Raw genomic sequence first — 7,707 nt, forward strand, 5'->3', positions numbered from 1 at the left:
GACAGATGTGACAGATTCGCTGACCTCACCAATTTTTTTTTTTTTTAATATAGTTTTTCACGGCTCTGGGTGCATGCCCTTTTAAGCCAGTCTTTGAAGTCCGTTGAACTTTTGTTTGAATTTGACACATGACAACTGTGTTTGTTGACACTTCACTTCACTGATTCACTGTGATCACAGATTAGAGAGTATGTCTAAAGACAGATAGGAAACGGCCCTAGTATTGGTTGAACGATAAACAAACTGGTACCGAGCTAGATTGTCCAGTAGGTGGCGCTGAATACAATATGGCGTCTGCCGCCCACAGATTAAATATACCTGTCATACTTTTTTATGATCCGTTCCTTTTCATGTATTGCGGTTAAAATAAAACTATTGAAGTATCAAATGAAACTTTATTGATGAAATATAACATGAAATATTTTGTTTACGAAAATCAATAAGCATTAAAACTATTGGATTTTAAAAGATTACAGTTACTATTGTGATTACAGTACATTGTTTTAGTTTTTACATAATGTACTCACGGCTTGACATTTGTATGTAACTCATACAAAATAAGTTGCGTTATGACTTATAGTAAAATAGTTAAATGTTCTCCATAAATTCACACGTTCACTCTCACTTTGGTTCTGTCCAATCCAATAGCCACTGTAAGCCGGCCAGATCTACACGTTTCTCACCACCTGTAAAATATATGAAATATTTGTAAATTTAGAGCAAAAAGATGCACATGTCACCGTAAGACTGTAATCTCCTACATTCTACACTAATATTATAGAGTACAGCCGATAAACAAGTGATCTGTCTTATCTACCATACCTACCTACTGTCTGTTTTGTTTGTAGATTTGCACTACTTTGTTAAATAAAATTATTTACCTTGTCAAATGTGCACTTTCAATCAATTACATGTACATTCACAGAATCTGGATTCCACCAATCTGTAATTAAATAATTAACTTTTAGGTCTTTCTATTTGATATCAATAAAGTTAGAATCATTTTGAGGGTGTTTTAAATTTTAAAGGTACTTACCAAATGTTCTTATCAACAGAAGTTGTTTTAATTGTTATCTGGGTAATTCATCCAATACAAATCTTCATAATTTAATGCATTTATGTCACGGCATAACCTGCAAATGAAATGAGTTCATCGTTTGTAATCAAGCATTCTTGGTCTGGGTTTCTTCTAAAGTTATTTGAATAGGAAGTAAAGGTTGTGTATCATTTTGTACCAAATAAATATTTTTTCTTTCTTTCTTTCAGCACCGGTGATTCCATAGCAAGCACTTTTATTGTAATTGCAGCTTAACACCTTATAAGTTGGAAGTTCGATATTAACCTGAAACAAATAGGTACTCAGATTCACTGTATAAAACACGTATCATTCACTGTGTCCTGCAATCTATGCCTGCAATGTACCTACGTGTATTGTATTTTGGGTCCAAACTCCAAAGTATGTTGTTTTACTCCATGAAACGATCCATATTTAGTTTCCATTGATTTAAATGGTTATGAATGATATTGTAATGAAGATTTAATCCTTTTTGTGGTTCAATACTTGATAAAACATGATGTTGCTGCAAGCTGCAATAACCTTTCTCGAGTCTTACTTGAGATAAATTTCTTCTTAAACAAAAATCAATCCAACAGGCAATCCATGCACATGTAGTTTTTATTAATAATGAATATAATGATTGAGCAATTATTGATTTTAATTAGATAAAATTTGTAGAAAAACACGTTTTTTCGAAGAAAATTTTTGACGTTTATTTTTTTAATAATGTCACAGTTGTGAGACTTGAGAAGTTGAGACGGAACTAAAGTGATTAAAGTGAAAATTACGACTTTGTACTAATATACTTCTAAATAATCATTTCATTTATAAAATGCAAATAGATTCAATAAAATAATTTATAAATAAAAGTTGAGTTGTAATTCGAAAATGTTTACTAACTTGATTCCAGACACGCAAAAGACCATTGTCGCATACAAAGGACAACTATAAAAAAAGTCACTTCCTCTCGGAACTGTCAAAAAAATTCACTCTCTATGGAGCTGTCAAACTCTATGGCGTTTCCACCCCGTGACTGTGATTCACTGATATTTTCTTAGTTTTTACGTTTTTACTCTTCTCAATTTCTCAAATAGTTCCCAGAGTTGAAACCACGAAAGTATATATGGGTTTGAAAAGTTTCGGATCCTTGAGGAGTTCGTCCAACGACTGTGGTACACGTTCACAAATAGATTGAAGGTCATCGATCATGACCAGTCTCTGGATTCCAAAACTTCTACATTTCAGGATTATGTGTTCCATATCGGCAAGCTCTTCATTGCAATATGTACATTCAGCGCTCGGAATCAAATTAAGCCTCTTCAGGTGAGTGGGAGCGTGGCAATGGCCAAATCTCAGCCTATTTATTAGGGTTATGAACTTCCTGTTATCTATATTCTCATTCCTCCGATGGTACCAAGGTTTGGCGGGCGGGCTTCCTTGGATCTTAGCATACCATTTTCCCTTTTCCATACTAGTAATAGTCCAGTACTCATGCCATATCTTTTTCAGGTCTTGACTGATTGCGGCTTGATAGTCAGTGTGAGGTAACTTCAACAACGTAGAATGGTCAACATCAAAGCCATTCCTTGCAGCCAGATCAACAATTTCATTCCCCCTGATGCCACGGTGTGATGGTACCCAAAGGAAGAGCAGTGTCTTACCAGTAAGTCTATATATGTTATTAATTAATTTCTTAATATCATAAATTATATAATTCAAATTATATTTACAAGAGTTATTTTCCAGAGCTAGTAATACGCTTTTAGAGTCAGTTAGAATAATAATATTGTCAGATGGTGGATTACATGTACAGATATGTTTAAGTGCTAAGAGGATAGCATAACTTTCTGCAGTAAAGATACTACAGTGGCTTTCAATTTTATGACTTTGAGTAAGTTTAAGTTGTGGATCATAAAATGCAGAGGTTACACTATTCTCTTTCTTTGAACCATCTGTGTACACTTTATAATAAGACTTATTTAGAAATTTATTAAGATCAATTTGATTGGAGATCTTTTCCCTTAAAATGGTGAAATTATTTACAACAAGATCTTCATAATTAACTTTGTACATGGGCCATGGCTTATCTTTATACATATTTACAGTGAGAGAATCAATATACAATGCAATTCTTAGTAAGCCCGGAGTGCGTCCAGATATTAACTCATTACCTGTAATTGGAGGAGGAGGAGTAGAGCATATTTGGGAAGATAAGGGTGGCATGATTCTATCTAGTACTGGTTTGTTAGTTGAAGTTATTAGTTTGAGACAAAAATTTGCTGCTAGTTGAATACGTCTCAGTACTAAAGGAGGAATGCATGTTTCACATTGCATAGCATTGATAGGTGTTGAACACATAGCTCCTGTTATTATTCTAAGTGCTTTATTCTGAATAACATCTAATTTCTTTAATAGGGTTGGGCTACAATTCATATATGCTAAAGTACTATAGTCAAAATGACTACGCACTAAACTCTTGTATAACATTGATAAAATCTTAGGATCAGAGCCCCAAGTTACACCGGCTAGTGAGCGTAATAAGTTTAAAGCCTTAGAAGAGTTGCGAATGAGAAGCTTGATATGACTTTCAAATGTGAGTTTTTTATCTAGACACACTCCTAAAAACTTTTTTTCCTGAATCCATGGAAGAGGATTATTATTATAATAAATATTAGAATTACATTCATTATATTTTTTCGAGAATAACATAACGCCGCTCTTATTGGGACTAATATCAAGTTTTAATTTACCAGAATAAAAATTATGAATTTCAACTAAAGCTAGGTTTAAACTATGTACAGCAGTATTTACATTTTTATTTACAGTATAAATTAATAAATCATCAGCAAATTGTAAAAATTTTATATCCCTTTGTGTTAAATACTTATTAATTTGACTAGTGTATAAATTGTACAATAATGGCGAGATCGTAGCGCCCTGCATTGTGCCTTTATATACATATCCGGGTCCATGAAAAATGTTATTAAATTTTATATACATTATTCTTTTATACAAAAAATTGAAAATCCATTTACAGACTACCCCGGGTACTCCAATATCACATAAGATGGCTATTAAAATTGAGGGGACCACGTTATCGAACGCGCCCTGTACATCAAGGAAGACACAAGCTGTAGCAGAGTGACCGTCAAGAGAATTCCTAAGGTCTGAGACCAATGCTGTAAAACTTTCTGCTGCACTTCGGCCTTTTCTAAATCCGAATTGTTCATTTGGTAAGATATTATTTGATTCGACATAATAATCTAATCTTGTCTTTAACATGCACTCAAATACTTTACCTATACATGAGGACAGAGAAATTGGTCGATAAGAGTTACAGTCATCAGGAGGCTTATCTGGTTTAAGTATAGGGATGACACATTGAGTCTTCCATGAGTCTGGGATGACCTGTGTTTGCCATAGTAAATTAAAAATGTACAGTAAAAGTTTTTTGGCATTACTATGTAGGCGACGAATAAGTTCATAAGGAATATTGTCTAAACCAGGTGTAGTGTTCCTACGAGACTTCAAGGCAGTCATAAACTCTTCCCAAGAAAAATGTTGAGATAAAAAAGCTGCTTTTTCGTCACCAATTTGACAGAAATATGCTTGCAATAATGAATTATTTACTTCTTTTTCAGGAGGAGATACAGGGGAATATTTCTGAAAAAAAGAGGGAATCCATTCATCATTCTTCGGCAGTTTAGGAATTGAAACACGCTTAAACCTCTTCATATAGTTCCATACTGTACTAACAGGAGTATATCGATTAAAAGATTCACATAAAGATTTCCAACCTGTTTTCTTTTTTTCCTTAAGAGTTAGTTTTTTAGCAGCATCTAATTTTTTATACGCAATGTAGTTGTCAATGCTTGGATTACGTCTATAAAAATTTAAAGCATCTTTACTTTTTTTAACTGCACTATTACACTCATCATCCCACCAAGGTACAGGCTTTTTCATTAAATTGGGAGAGGTTTTGACTAGTTTAGGTACACATTTGTCTCTAATATTAATCAAATGATTATAGAAATCGTCATAAATTCTTAATGGATCTGTATTATCTAAATTAATATTAACTACCATGTTTTCTGTTTCAGTATGAAATTTAAACCAATCAGCTTTATTGTAAATAAATTTGTGTACTGGTTCACCTATCTGATATTTATCAACAGAAGTCTGAATATCTGTTATAGTGGGATAGTGATAACTTCCCATTGGATCATCATAAACTTTCCAATCACATAATGGAGCTACTGAAGGGCTGACACATGTTACATCAATAGCCGAAGGATTATGAACAGATCTACCAACAGTGGTTGGCGCCCCTGAGTTGAGGATACAGAGGTCGCTCTCGTCAAATATATTGTACACTTCATTACCTCGACCGTTACTAGTAGCACAGCCGAATGCGATGTGGTGAGCATTAATATCACCTGATAGCAAAAGTGGCTTAGGTAGTAAGTTAATAATCTGTTTCAGTTTGCTACCATTGAATCTTAATCTATTTTCTTTAGGTGGTGGACAATATATACATAGAATACTTAAATTACCTATGCCAGTTCGCAGATTAATAGCTACAGGTTGTAGAAAATCATAAAAGGGAAGCTCTATTACTGAATATTTCAAAGTATCTTTGACTAGGATGGCGACTCCACCCCGGCCTTCTTTTTCTTTACCTATTTTACTAACTAGATTGTAATCATGAATACGAAAAGAACTGTTTTCTTTCAACCATGTTTCGTTTAACAAACATATATCAATATCATTATCAATCAAAAATTTTATAAGTAATGGCTTTTTGTTAATAACACCTTCGACGTTAAATTGAGAGATTCTTATGAAACTTTTATCCATTTAAAGCCCTTTGAAACTTTTTATAAGAATTTCCTGTATAATAGAACTATTAACTGCCCTCGTTTCGTTGCCAATAGCGACAAGGGCGCCTACAAGGCCCTTGCGAATAAAATCATTGATTAATATTTCATCTATTAATTGTTCATTGGTAAGTGGTTCTTTTTCTTTAACTTCCATCGAGTTAGTTGAAGTGGAAGAGGTCGCTGTTGAAACCGAGCTAGCTTGTGGCTTCCTTGATGCAATAGATTTTAAGTTAGTTTTAGGAGCAGCCAGTAGAGGAAACTCGCTTATGTAGTTTTTGATAACTGGGCTACTCTTAGTAGCCGCAGCACTGCTGGAGACCATATTAGCGTAAGTTAATTTATTTTTTTTATCTTCCATTTTTTGTTTTTTGACAGGACAGTCCCGTGAAATCGCAAGATGAGCTCCTTGACAGTTTATGCATTTGGCTATTTTATTTGAAGTACATTCAGAAAAATGATGTTCTTCAGAACATATTGAGCATTTTTGCACAGATTTACAAATTTTAGCACCATGGTTGAATTTGAAACACTTGAAGCATTGCAACAATGGAGCGTTGTATGGGAATACTCTGAACCTAAAAAGGTCTAGATACACATGTTCGGGTAACAGAGTTGATAAAAATGTGATAGACACAGACTGGAAGGGCTTTATTTCGCCGTTGTCTTTTTTGGTGAACCTACGTACACCTATGATCTCGTAAGATGACGAGAGTTTCTTAAAAAGTTCCTCATTGCTGATACTAGTGGGTACAAAGCGAAGCACGCCGACTGTTTCTACTGCTGTGGCTGGGATGTATGCCTTGAGTTGGTGTTTGGTTAGGAAGGGATCGTTTTTCAGGAAGTTATTGGCATTACTAGACTGGGAAAATGTGACACATATTTTATTGGCGTTAATTCTTTTAAGATTGGTAATGCCCTTGATTTCATTTTTGAAAAGGTTGGTAGTCAGGATGGGATTGTTGTTCCCGATCTTCTCATTCTCTTTCGTGCTTTCCACAAATACAGAAAACTCGCCACTCACCGTGTTCTCCGCGAATAGCCTTCTATACCCTGGTTTTACGTACGGTTTGTAGAAATCTTCATCTGCACTCGTATAGGTGTGATCTCTATTTGGTGCCTTCCTTTTTTCCTTGCCCCTGGGCGGGTCCTTACCGTCCCCGTCCGGCATAGTCGAGTTTTAAGTTGACTTAACGACTTCCAATAGATAGATAACTATTTATAACACAAAAAGAGAAAAATACAAAATTGGCTTCGAAAATCGCGCCTAGTGCGTTCAAAAGCCCGCCAAAAAGTCTGACCTCACCAATGACAGCAAGCAACACAGATATGGATGCAAGCAAAGATTTTGGAAATGACAGATAGAGAAGAGATAGATCGCATTCCACATGCGTGGATATGGTTTTTATTGGGCAATATTTTTCGGATTGATTTCAGGAAAATTAATTCCAAAAAAGTATATTATAAGCTTAATTATCAGTTAATTACAGTATTTGTTAACAACCATTGCAAGGGAGAGCGTTCGTTCTAAGGAAGTGTTGAATACAAGGTATCGCTTATGGCTGAACCCTTGCTGAACCACTATTTGTGCCATACCTACTAAGCGCCAAACCCCATTTATTATTTTGAAGATAAGATCCTGTTTATGGTCCTTTTAGAAAATTTAGTTTTAAAGTCCAAGATCCTCCAAGATCCAATGAATATAAAACTGAATATATTCTTTTTACTATAAAGCTAGAAGGTGACATTAAAAATAAAAACAGAAGTGCACAT

General features: G+C 34.5%; 2 long non-coding RNA genes across 2 annotated transcripts; one reads left to right on the forward strand and one right to left on the reverse strand.

The window, feature by feature from the left end:
- Positions 1 to 897: 897 nt before the first annotated feature.
- LOC135079841 (uncharacterized) lies at positions 898 to 1,757 on the reverse strand. Its single transcript, XR_010258908.1, has 4 exons — positions 1,427 to 1,757; positions 1,236 to 1,342; positions 1,037 to 1,133; positions 898 to 943 (listed from the first exon to the last, which is right to left on the reverse strand). It is a non-coding gene; the product is annotated as an uncharacterized LOC135079841 (long non-coding RNA).
- Positions 1,758 to 2,410: 653 nt separating this feature from the next.
- LOC135079831 (uncharacterized) lies at positions 2,411 to 4,849 on the forward strand. Its single transcript, XR_010258904.1, has 3 exons — positions 2,411 to 2,720; positions 4,095 to 4,290; positions 4,699 to 4,849. It is a non-coding gene; the product is annotated as an uncharacterized LOC135079831 (long non-coding RNA).
- Positions 4,850 to 7,707: the final 2,858 nt, after the last annotated feature.

This window comes from Ostrinia nubilalis, chromosome 17 (assembly GCF_963855985.1).
Source record: "Ostrinia nubilalis chromosome 17, ilOstNubi1.1, whole genome shotgun sequence".
Classification (NCBI taxonomy): domain Eukaryota; kingdom Metazoa; phylum Arthropoda; class Insecta; order Lepidoptera; family Crambidae; genus Ostrinia; species Ostrinia nubilalis.